This window comes from Anser cygnoides, chromosome 8, assembly GCF_040182565.1.
Source record: "Anser cygnoides isolate HZ-2024a breed goose chromosome 8, Taihu_goose_T2T_genome, whole genome shotgun sequence".
Taxonomy (NCBI): Eukaryota; Metazoa; Chordata; class Aves; order Anseriformes; family Anatidae; genus Anser; species Anser cygnoides.
The window spans coordinates 19,262,182-19,273,632 of record NC_089880.1 but is presented as its reverse complement, the minus strand read 5'-3'; the positions used below and the strand labels follow the sequence as shown (position 1 = coordinate 19,273,632).

The window sequence follows — 11,451 nt, the reverse complement described above, 5'->3', positions numbered from 1 at the left end:
GTTCTTAAAAGTCAGGTGCAGATACAATTACATACAATCAGCCTTGAAGTATGATACAGGTGTCAGACTTAAGAATTTAAAAGTAACTCAGATTTTAAAATTTGTACTAAGGTACGAATGTTCAAATAATTCAATGTGCTTCCATTTAGAAACTAAGATAAAAGAATGCAAGCTTGCACAAAGAGTACTTGAGAGTGATTTACAGATCACACACGTTCACAGTGAGCAACTGTCATGAATGAGTTTGCAAAGCATGCAGTAGAAGAGACTACAGAAACTAACATTCTAAATTTAAGTTTTAAAATATGTTTATTGTGATTTAAAGCTAAATTTATTCATTACTTATCCAACATATTAGTGCAAACAATGTTCTTTCACTTCCTCTGGGGCCTCTTTAATCTTATCTGGATTTATTTTCTGTGTATTTCTTAGCAATCAAAAGTTATAGGCTTGATATCTCTTGAGTTAAAAACATCCCTTGTGTTCCTGCTGTTTCTTTTGTATTTATTCATTTTTTTAGTGAGTCTCTAAAACAAGGATTAAAAAAAAGTCAAATAAGGTTATTTCAATCAGAAGGAATCAGCAATTTGATTTTTTCCAATGTTTTAGGTAAACATTCCTGTTAAAACAGCAATTGATCTAAGTTGCTGTTAATGAGTAGCTGAAAACATTGTTAGGCATTCCTCCAGCAGATGTGCACATTCAGAACTATCGTAATGAAGCTAAAGTTGAAAGTACTTAACTCATCTTTCCTTTTAATAAGTAAAATTATTCATCAAAACCTTCATTTGAATTATAGTCCAAAAGAAACCTAAATATATTCACAATACATTCATAAATAGAACTGCTGAGTAATTTTATGACTAAATTGAGAATGACAATTTGTCAAAGTTGAAGTGTTTTGCAGAAATGTCAGTGATTCAACAAACTTTCATCAGTGTGCTGGCAAAGCACCCACCAGGGCTTGCCTGGTTCCTGGCTAGGACCCAGGCCCTGCAGCTCTGGCCAGCCGTACTACGTGGGGTTTTCTAAGAGCCAGGAAGCTGAAAACACTTGGAACCCTGTGTCACAAGAGTGCTTCCTACGGAAAAGTGCCAAACCCTTGAACTAGAGCTATACCGAAGCTCTCAGAGACTCCAGACTCAATGCTGTGGAGCCAGGAGCCTGGACAGCAGGACGACACCAGCCTCAAAACCAGCACAGCACTTGTACCTCAGCAATGCACAATGCAGCCCTGAGAACCTTAGCTAACCGTGCTGTCAGAGCTTCCAGATTTCATGCTCCAAAGCTGGCAGCCCTGGCTGTCTGGGGGTGCTTATAACCCAGGCTGCGCAGAAACTGAAATTCACTGGGAAAATTCTTCTTGACTGGAGTAACTTTTTTGAGTTGTGTTTAAAAACTTAAGTCATGTCTATATGTCATGTGTCTGTAGCATAGTCTAAGTATACTAGAGCTAGGTCTAAACTACATAGCTCAGGAATTGCTAACAGTACAGCTACGGAACCACTGGCTGACCCTCCAGTAACTAGCATCTTCCTAGATGAGCTTTACAGCCTGGTGCAAAACCATGAAATACTAACAGGTATTTGACCAGCAAACTGATAAGAAAACCACAAACTGCTTCATCTTGACTGGAACTGTATCTCTCGCTAATTAACTCAGGATGGCTAAACCAAGAATACACCACACTTCCCAGGGAAGATGAAACCTTGAAGTGTAAAGGTAAGGCTATTCTTTTTTGCCATAACAAAATACATATGGAAAAAGCATGGAATTTACAGGCAGGTGTGAGGGGAAATGAGTGGTAGCTGCATTATTCAGTGCAGAGAAAATATATATGATGTGTTAACACATGGTAGAGTGTGAAGAATGCATGCCTGTATGTATAAAATAATATATATATTTACAGTGCTAAGCAATTTGCAGTTTAGGGAGTGGCTATCATAGTATCTGTTGAATCCATACGGAAATCTCTGTTTGCTGTAAAGTTTGGTTAAATTTAAACTACAAATTAATCTGTAAAGATGCTCCTACTCTACCTACTTATTTATGGTAATGATGAGAGCTGACGGCCTTATCATTATGTTCCATGGGACCAATGTTAGTGCCATAAGTACTTTCTGCTTTCCTAGTAGACCATTTTAAAGGTCTTACTTAGGACTTCAACTCAATCCTTATCAGTAAGACAGAAGACAGGCACAGGGAAGTTCCTGAAAATTTCCATTAACTCATCTTTGGAAAAAGGATGTTGTTGCATAAATATCAAATGGAACTTCCTAATTCTCCCATGCTACTTCCGTACATCTTCCCCAAATCATATATTTGAATTTTTATCACTGCCTTATAGAAATATAAAACTTCACACCTCATTCAGATTGGAAAGTTGGGAACATTATAATACTATCTGGGATTTAAATTTATTTTATTATTATAGGCAGGCAAGGTTTGGGGGATGGTTTTGTTTCATTAAATTGTTTTGTTTGTTTTTCCTCTTTATTATTTCCTGGGACCCAAAAAGACTGACTGCTTGGCAGAAACACTTGGTTCTGGGCACTTGCTTTCCCTCATTATCTCTGAAGAAAAAAAATACCTCTTTTGTTCCCCTTACCGCTTCACTAACTTATCCAAATATTCATTTCTCTTTTAAGAAGAAAAAGAGAACTGAAATCATGCAGAAACTATGCCTTATATATTAAGAAAAACATTATCATTCAGGCAAAGTGCTAAGCACTCAGATAATAAAACAGAATAATTCTATTTCTAGGGTTTTCCATTTCATGTTTTTTCATTCTCAGCTTAACTTGAGCAATTTAAGGCAGACTTTGTATGATATAAAAGAAACATTTTCCGCACCAAACTTTGGGATTATATTACAAATCATTTATCTGCGTTCAATCATGACATTTTTATACAATATCATTAGCAAAAAATAAAATAAATGGTGACATCTCAGATGGTGTGAACTGGCAAAGTTCTTCTGATTCCAGTGGAGTTCTGCCAATTTCCACATTGGCTGAGACTTTGGACCTTAAACTTTTATTATAAAATTAGAAAGGAATAAATTGCAAATTCTCTCTCCCTGAATAATGCAGCATCAAAGAAACAAAAGTCTTCTATCCAAATAAATTTAAAACCATGTGACATAGTATACTTATTTAACAGTAACTGCACCTGAGGTACATTATTGGCAAGGTATCTGTGTCAGAGGTGAAAAATTTGCATTGTAATAAATGCAATGAGGCTTTTCAGTTTGAGAAATACTTTTGAGAAACCTGATTATATGATTAATTTTTCCTTTCTTTTTGTCCATAATGAAGTGAAAAATCTACACTCCCATGAAACACACATAACTGTTTTCTTTTCTCATCCATGTCCATATGGTACAACAAGCTTGGATCCAAAACATTTTCTCATGAGTGAGGGTAAATGCCTCATCATTATTTTGAGCATATGGTAACATTTTATATTGTTCTCCTATTTATAAATACTTTATTATCATTTAATAAATGGTGTAGAAGATATATTCAGTCTGGTTCATAAATATAGCAGGCATTCTATATATCCCGCTTTAGCAAAAACGTGCAGGTATAACAGTCATTAGAGTAACTAGCAGTAACTACACCTGTCAATTGTTAAAAATCAATTGCATTATACAATCTTAATTCCTTATTAAATATTATAACTGACAATATAGTAATTTTGATTTCCAGTTCAAAAATATCCCAACATAAAGTAAACTCTGTATCTGTCTTCAATGCACGATACTCACAAGAACTCTCCATGAGCTCTGCTCTGCGCTGCTTTCCTCTTTCAGAGCTCAGCACTCCTCACAGTACAGAACCTAGCCCAGGAATAATGAGCCTTGGTGTGGCAAACATCTAAGTAGCCAAAGGGTACCAAATCAACATGCCAAAGCCTACAATACACTGCAACAATAACAAACAAAAAAAAAAACCCTCTGGTTATCTACTCAGAAACCAGCAAGTCCAAGTTGTTTTTCATTAAAAAGTGGACTAGGAATTTCCTTCTAGGGTTCTTTAGTCAGACCTAAAGAATCCCACAGACCTTTGGGGCTTCTTTTAAGGGCTCTGAGATGATTCAGTATAAACCCTTAAATCAAGTGGAATTTGTTAAATGGCAGTGACAGAAGCATCATATCATAAACCAAAATGATGACAGGGAGAGTGACGGCACACTGCTAATGATTAGGCACTTGCTTTAGCCAGCAAGACTCCTTGGCTTCTGTGCAGTCAATGTGAAGACACTGGTGTGCACCCTGGAGACAACCCGTGACTCTCAGCTGGTGGTAATGGGTCCCCAGGGCACATACTTGCACAGGTTAATTAGATGGCTCATATTGGGTTGTGTGAATTTCTCTTCTATATACAAATATGTTTAGAATTTGATTTGAAAAAAAACTTCCTTGGTTTTGTGTGTTTGTTTTTTAAGAGATCAGGAGGAAGGCAAGAAAAATGTTTAATGGCAATGGCCTGGGAAAAGCAATTTTGACACTGCAGGCAAAACTGTCAACTCGTCTAAATCAACATACCACTTACTCCTTCACAGAGTTCTGCAAACGCATGAAACCTAAGATTCTGGCTGTATACACTGTTAGGAAAAACTATGGTTAACAGTTACTCTAGGAAAGTAGCTATCTGGAGGAGGAAGCGCCCATAGAGAAGGCAGACACACTGAAGGTAAATTCTAAATTGTTCGTGTTTAAGATTAAATTAGTTCAATATTTTTAGCAGTGAGAACCAGACAGTAGTTTTGGGAGTGCCATTGCATGTGACTTTTCTACATATGTTCAATGTGCATATCCAGCCAAAAGAAAGGCATTTGGCCTCTGGACCTCATACACTGCCATTCTGCATCTATTCCTAAACTGAAAAGGCTCAAAGGAAAAATTTCTTATGGGCTCAATCCTACCCACACTAAAGCATCAGAAACAGAAAATAAGCAAACTATGCTCATTTAGGTATGCATCCATATCTTTATTTTTGAATACCTTGTTTAAGTAGTGTACCTAACAGTGCAAAGACACAACGTTCCTGTACAGGATGCCAAAGCAAACTTCATAAGAGCAGGAAAATCCCAGTAAGTAAAATGTCTTAGCCAGGTATTATTAGTTAACACAATGGAATTGCTCATCCTCTCCCCAAAACCTCACCCATCCCGCACAATAATGCAATGGCACAGGGTCAAATTAAGTAACCCAGAAAGCTATTTTCCACCTCCAACAACCTTCTTTTCTTTTTTTTCCTTTTTTTTCTTCTTTTCTTTTTAAGCTAAATTCTTGCCTTTTGGAAGTGTATTTCCATTCCTAACATAACACAATTTCTGGAGCAACAGAAACATGGGCAATCATCTCTAATCAGAAGGAAAATAATAATAATAATAATAAAGGCTGTTTGAAAAACTATTTAAAAACAAATAAAACAAAACCAGTTAATTTTTCCAAAGGCCCACAGCAATTTCAGGGTAGCTGCTGTCAAAAAGAGTCAGACAGGCTGTCAGAAAGTAAATGTACCTTCTGGCTGTGAAGAATGCTTGTCCCTAAGGAAGCCATGATTCAAAAATTATTTAAATCTGAGACAGAACTCCTTTTTTTGTAGATGTTTTTTTATTTGTTTGCTTGGTTTTGTTTTTTATCTTTCATTAGAACAGCAATGTATCATCACATCATAACTGTGTAAGTCCTTAGTGGTAATAACTCGTATTACTGAATCTCAGAAGCAAAAAGCTCCAGGTATCAAGGCAAGTTTTATAGGGTGGATTTCTCAAGGGTTTAGTTCAGTGGTTTGGTATCTGCAAGCCAGAGCTATTTAGGTTTACACTCAGTGTCTGACATGTTGAAGATTTTATTGCATTCAGAAACTGGCAGAACACATACTGAGAAAAATGTGTAAGAGGCAAGTAGAAAGTGTGTTGTCAGATTCTTAGTTCATTTAAGGTTACAAGAACAGTACTTACACATCTCTGTCAAGTATGCAGAATTCTTAACTTTCAGTTCAATCTAGTGTTAGTGATGTTCAGGCTAGTGATAGTGATAAACAAATATAAAAGGTTCTAAATTTTTTTTTCTTTTTAAATATGGATTTTTTTTATCCTGTTTTGTTTTAAATCTTCATTTCTAGTTAGAGTTCATTTCAGTTATTTACATAAATTCTAAATATATACAATAACATTATTATATTTGGGTAATTATGTTAACAGCATTAGAGCTGGAAAGGGAAAGAAGGGGAAATTGTTGTAAACTATTTTCTTAAACTATAAACTATTACCGTTATTACTAAGTTATTACCTAAACCTTTTGATTTTTGAAAAAATAAAAAATAAATAAAAAATAAAAAATCCAGCATTCTGGCAAAAGACAAGTTCCCCTTTGGTTCTGTGGGAAATTCTTTTTCTTATAAGCAGGCCAAAATATACCACAGAAATATTGCCCCTTTTTGGTACAGAATTCCGGCAACACATAGCTCACTTCTTGGCCAGAAACTGGAAATGCAAAAGAGCATGAAAATGAAAAGTAATGAGGGTGGAGAGGAAGGAAACATTCCAAACTTGTCAAGCCTAAAGAAATGTTAAGTTTGGGTCCAGTTCAAGTTTTGGGTGAAGACTTAACTCATTTTTTATTTTCTTCAAAATGCCTCAGCACCCTCAGGGAGTATTCTCTTCCTAGAGAGCTCTTAGAAAAGCATATTTTTTCACTGACAAAAGGATCAGCAAATGGACCCTGATGCCAAAAGTTTGAAGTTAAACCAGTTACTGTGGCAAGTTTCACTTGCATGTTTGTTCCTTTAAAAAAATTTTTTCCTTTGAAAGGATTTTAAGAGATTATGTGGAACTTGTGTATTTAGTGACTCTTCATATTGCCAAATGAGACAAAGACAGTTGTCTATTATATTACATGCAATGAAGCAAAAATGACGTCTGTATGCTTTAGTTTCAAAGTCTCTTATAAACTGGAGTTGTTCCTTTAAAATATATTTTCTAAAGACATTTACAGCTAGAAATGTGCTGCTGATCCAAAACATCAAGAAAAGGAACAGAGGAAGAGGGAGGATCTCTGAATAATTTAAAGCAGCCTCCTCATTCAAAAGTCATTCTCTTTTAATCTCTTACACTTTGTAGCCAGAGACTTTATGCTGGGCTCTGGCAGAAAGTCAGGAAACAATATATCTGCAGCTTTAGAGCAGGATGAAAAGAAACAACAAAATGTACAGGAGACCCACTGCAAATTCTACTTCTACACAAAGTTTGTTTTGCAGGTATTTGCTTCCACAGATAGAGTACACTGCTTGAGGACAGAACCTCTGCCCATCACCTGCCCTCTACCCACAAAAGACACGAGATGAGCATGCACTCACATGTATGTGCATGAGTATACACAATTCACTCTGTTAGAACAGATGTTTTTTATTAAGCGTTGATATTTATGTTACTTTTGATAATGAGAACTCACTATCAGAAAACTGAATGAAAAAAAGTAATCTGTATCACTAACAAAGACAACAATTAATAAACAATTGAGCCCAGCCAAAGTTCACTTACCTAGAGTTTATGAAAGAAGACTTTAACAACTGTAATACTTCCTTTTTTGCCATAACCACTTTTAAAACAACAATTAATAAACAACTGAGCCCGGCCAAAGTTCCCCTATCTAGAGTTTCTGAAAAAGACTTTACTAACAAACTGTAATACTTCCTTTTTTTGCCATAATCAGTTTTCAAAAGACCAGACAGGCCTATTTTAAAGGCTCTCTTAGTGTATTAGATAAGGGAATAGGGATCATCTGTCTTGAAGGAATACCTTACAAAGATACAAAGACTTTACAAATAGAGGCCACCTGTCTTGAAGGAATACTTTACAAATACGCAAAGACTTTACAAAATCAGATAACCTAGAGAAGAAAGGCCTCCTAGACATCATCTACTCAGCAGCTGACTACATCTACAATTAGAAGAGCTCTAAATCACCAACTTTTCCAGCCTTTAATGCAAGCCACAGCTTTTTGGTCAACCATCTATCTTTTCTATACCTTGAAAAGTATTCTCAAACTTTTGCATACTGTTTACTGTTCCAAAAAACTTTTTTTTTGCTCCCCTCCTTCCTCCTCCATTTACAAAACTGTCTGCTCTTCTTCCACAATACCTTTAAATGAAATGTATATGAAGAGAAGCAGTATTAAAAACATCTTTTTCATTTGAATTAGCATTTAGAATATAGCAATATCCTATCAACATAAAGCTTCTGAGAGACCACCAACAAACATAGTGTGAGAGTCACTAACAACTTCAGTAATTGTTTTGGTGTTCTATTCCACTACAGAAGTGATCAGAGAATTGTTTCCTGGAGAAACTGTGCCTTTATTCTTACAAATGCTTACAAAGGATTCGCTTGAATGTAGAGAAAAGACCATTTTCAGTTTTTCAGGGAAAATATTTGCAAGTGTTTTCCTAAGATGAGGAAAGAAAGGATGTGATGTGGTATCTGAGAATATGATAATATTTCAACTGACTCTAACAATACCATTCAACAAATCTTTACATCAAATATTTACCTTTCAAAGATTTTTTCTTGCTTTTGTATATTAAAACTATCAAATACCTGTTTTCTTCTTATCTTTGCTATAATGCATATTAATTAGAGATTCCAAACAAAACTACTCAGGGTGGAATGTGTGCTTTCCTTTTACTTTGTCATTAGGTTGAAAAATCTTTTCTTTACTTTGACAGTGTTCCATTTCCTCTATTAAGCTGTTTGAATCTGTTTCCTCTGCTAAACCGTTGACACAGTTTACCCATGCCTACATAATTTTTTCATTGAAGTGTTTAACATTAATTGTTACTGTACTTTTAAGCCAAATAGAATTTTTATGAGTTGGCTTTACTTCTTGTTCAATGGTCATGTGATAGCAAATACGGTAGTATTTGATAGCAGTATTGAACTATTTGCCTAATTATTACATCTGGTTTACTGTATCCCACACACCTAGCATGTTTTAACTGAAGGGCAACAAAGATCTCTAGTTTATCATTGACACTCAAACTGGCACATAATGATATTATTGGGTTCTGAAGAGAGTCCTTCCTAAATCTCAGCATATGCCTTTATGTTAAAACAATTACGTCTGGATACAAAGAGCAGATCAGAACATCTCTCTGCAGACTGTGCAAGGAAACTCATTCAGTGGACAGAATATTTCATAAAAGAAGATGACCTTGAAAACAATTTCTGGTTTAAAAGCAAACAAACAAAGAAACAAAAACAGGTGTTTGAAATGAATTGTATGAAATGCATTACATTATACCAGCAAAGCATTTAAGAAAAAACAAGGGGACTACATCCAAAGGCACTGGAGGGAAATACTATGAGATAAGACTTTTCATATTTAATAGTTTTGCTAAATCTAAACATGCAACTGAGGGTCTATGGTTTACTGAGAGCATCAGAAAGTATGGGTCAATGCAAGATTATTTCCTGTGCCTTTAAGCAATATTTAACTAATCTCAGAAGCGGCATATAATTCAACACTAGTTTTAGAGGTGGGCAAAATAGTAGAACCATATATCATTTTTTCTGCCTCTAGTATTTGTAAATAGGATCAGTAACTCTTATTTACTTGTGGGAAAAACTTTCATTTAAAGTATGTAAGGAAGGCAAATGTTAACACTACTTTTCAAATATGGAATCAATCTGGGAGGGAAAAAATAGTTTTTTAAATATTTTGCAACCTCTTTCTTATCTGCCTTTTTTTTTTTTTCCAATTCATGAAATTCTAGGTTTCTTTTCACGACCACTCAGAACATTTTATTGATTAAAAAAAAAAAAAGAGAGAGAGAGAGAGAGAGAGAGAGAGAATGTTAAAAAAAGAAAAAGAACATTTCTTACAACAATCTTTTCTGTCCGTAATTCAACTACTACACTATTTCTGAAACTCACTGTTATGGAATTACTACCATACCCATGCACTTTTTTAAATGGAGAGAGTGACTAGTTAGGCCAAATCCATGAACAAACAGGAACAAGAATGACTAAACCATTTTTAACTCATAACTCTTAATTTTAGTTTAAAATAAAATCAGCCCTTCTTGATTTATTTTAAGTCCTTTTTTATATCTGGCAAAATAAAAAATAAATAAAATAAATATAAAATATAAGATATAAAATAAATATAAAATATAAGATGTAAGAGTAACCTAAGTGATCCAAAGCCACAAAAGCTGTCCTTTGCAATCATCTGTGCTATTATGCAAGTTTGTACGAGATGCAATTTTCAGTCACAAATCAATTGTTGTATCAAAATTTTAAAAAAATCACTACTGAAGTGACTCTCTGAGTGCAAAGCCAAACAAACATGATAATGACAAAAATACAGGGGGGAAAAAGCAAACTTAAATTTAGTATATTGTGAAAAACATTACGTAGAACACAACAATATGCCTCCATGAAGTTCTCAGTTGCTTCATTTAAATCTAATATAAACCTGAAATTTATTACCAATCATTGCTGTCAGTGGAACATTTTGGGAAGGGAAACCAATAGCAAGGGCAACAATATAGGTGTCAAATATTCTAAGTATCTTGCTATCGCTAGCTTCATCTAATATTTTATATTAACTTGATGATACTGATCAATAACAAAAATTATTCAAGGAGCACTCTAACTAGCAAGCTAGTACACTTTTTGATATTTTTTGACATTTCAACAGGTATGTGAAAATATGGAATGACATACCGTATTTTTACTTGAAGAATAGTTTTAACGTTGGATTTTTGTATGGCAAATATGATAAAAAGTTTAATATATTGAAGTTTTAATAACAAAGTAACTGCAGAGAAAACAGAACCTGGGCTGCAAATCATGAATGGCCATCAAGTATTATGCAATGCCAAAAAAAAAAAGAGGGGGGGCGGGGGGCATCATATGGGTAGGCAGTAATGATGGAAGAGAGGTAGATGGAACTATAAATTCCAGCTGAAGTTTTCAAGTAACAAATTACCTTTCAAGCTGCTTGTGGCAAGGAGACATCCTGATCTGAAGGGTAGTTTTCCCAGGGCAAGGCTCATGCATAATTGAGTATTGGAGGACTATATTTTCACTATTCTCTGAAGAAAAAAAAAGGAATTTGAGCATGCAAAAAAATGTTGGCTGGGGGGCTGGGGGGGGGGGGGGGGGGGGGGGGGGGGGAGGGGAAGGAGAAGGCTGGGTGGCACTTAAATTCTAAACCCACTAAAAGACTATGGACACTTTAAAGAGGTTTCACATCGGGCACATACTTCCCAAAGCCATTTCAAATACTAGAATGGTGCATAATAGGGCACGCAATTAGGAAACTGTAACTAAAGCAGTTGTTATAGATTTACACAAGGAGTTAGCACAGCAAGGAATATGCTCTACTACACAAGCTCTTAGGCTTTACAGGTCAATAACACAATACAGTCTAAT

At 35.1% G+C, this 11,451-nt stretch overlaps 2 long non-coding RNA genes across 2 annotated transcripts in view; one reads left to right on the top strand and one right to left on the bottom strand.

Moving 5' to 3' along the window:
* Positions 1 to 920: 920 nt before the first annotated feature.
* The window catches only part of LOC136791403 (uncharacterized), a 31,755-nt gene continuing 21,224 nt past the window's right edge, over positions 921 to 11,451 (top strand). Inside the window, exon 1 of the long non-coding RNA XR_010833373.1 lies at positions 921 to 1,722. This is a non-coding gene — a long non-coding RNA (uncharacterized lncRNA). The remainder of the gene's footprint in view (positions 1,723 to 11,451) is intronic.
* The window catches only part of LOC136791402 (uncharacterized), a 57,068-nt gene continuing 56,392 nt past the window's right edge, over positions 10,776 to 11,451 (bottom strand). Inside the window, exon 3 of the long non-coding RNA XR_010833372.1 lies at positions 10,776 to 11,111. This is a non-coding gene — a long non-coding RNA (uncharacterized lncRNA). The remainder of the gene's footprint in view (positions 11,112 to 11,451) is intronic.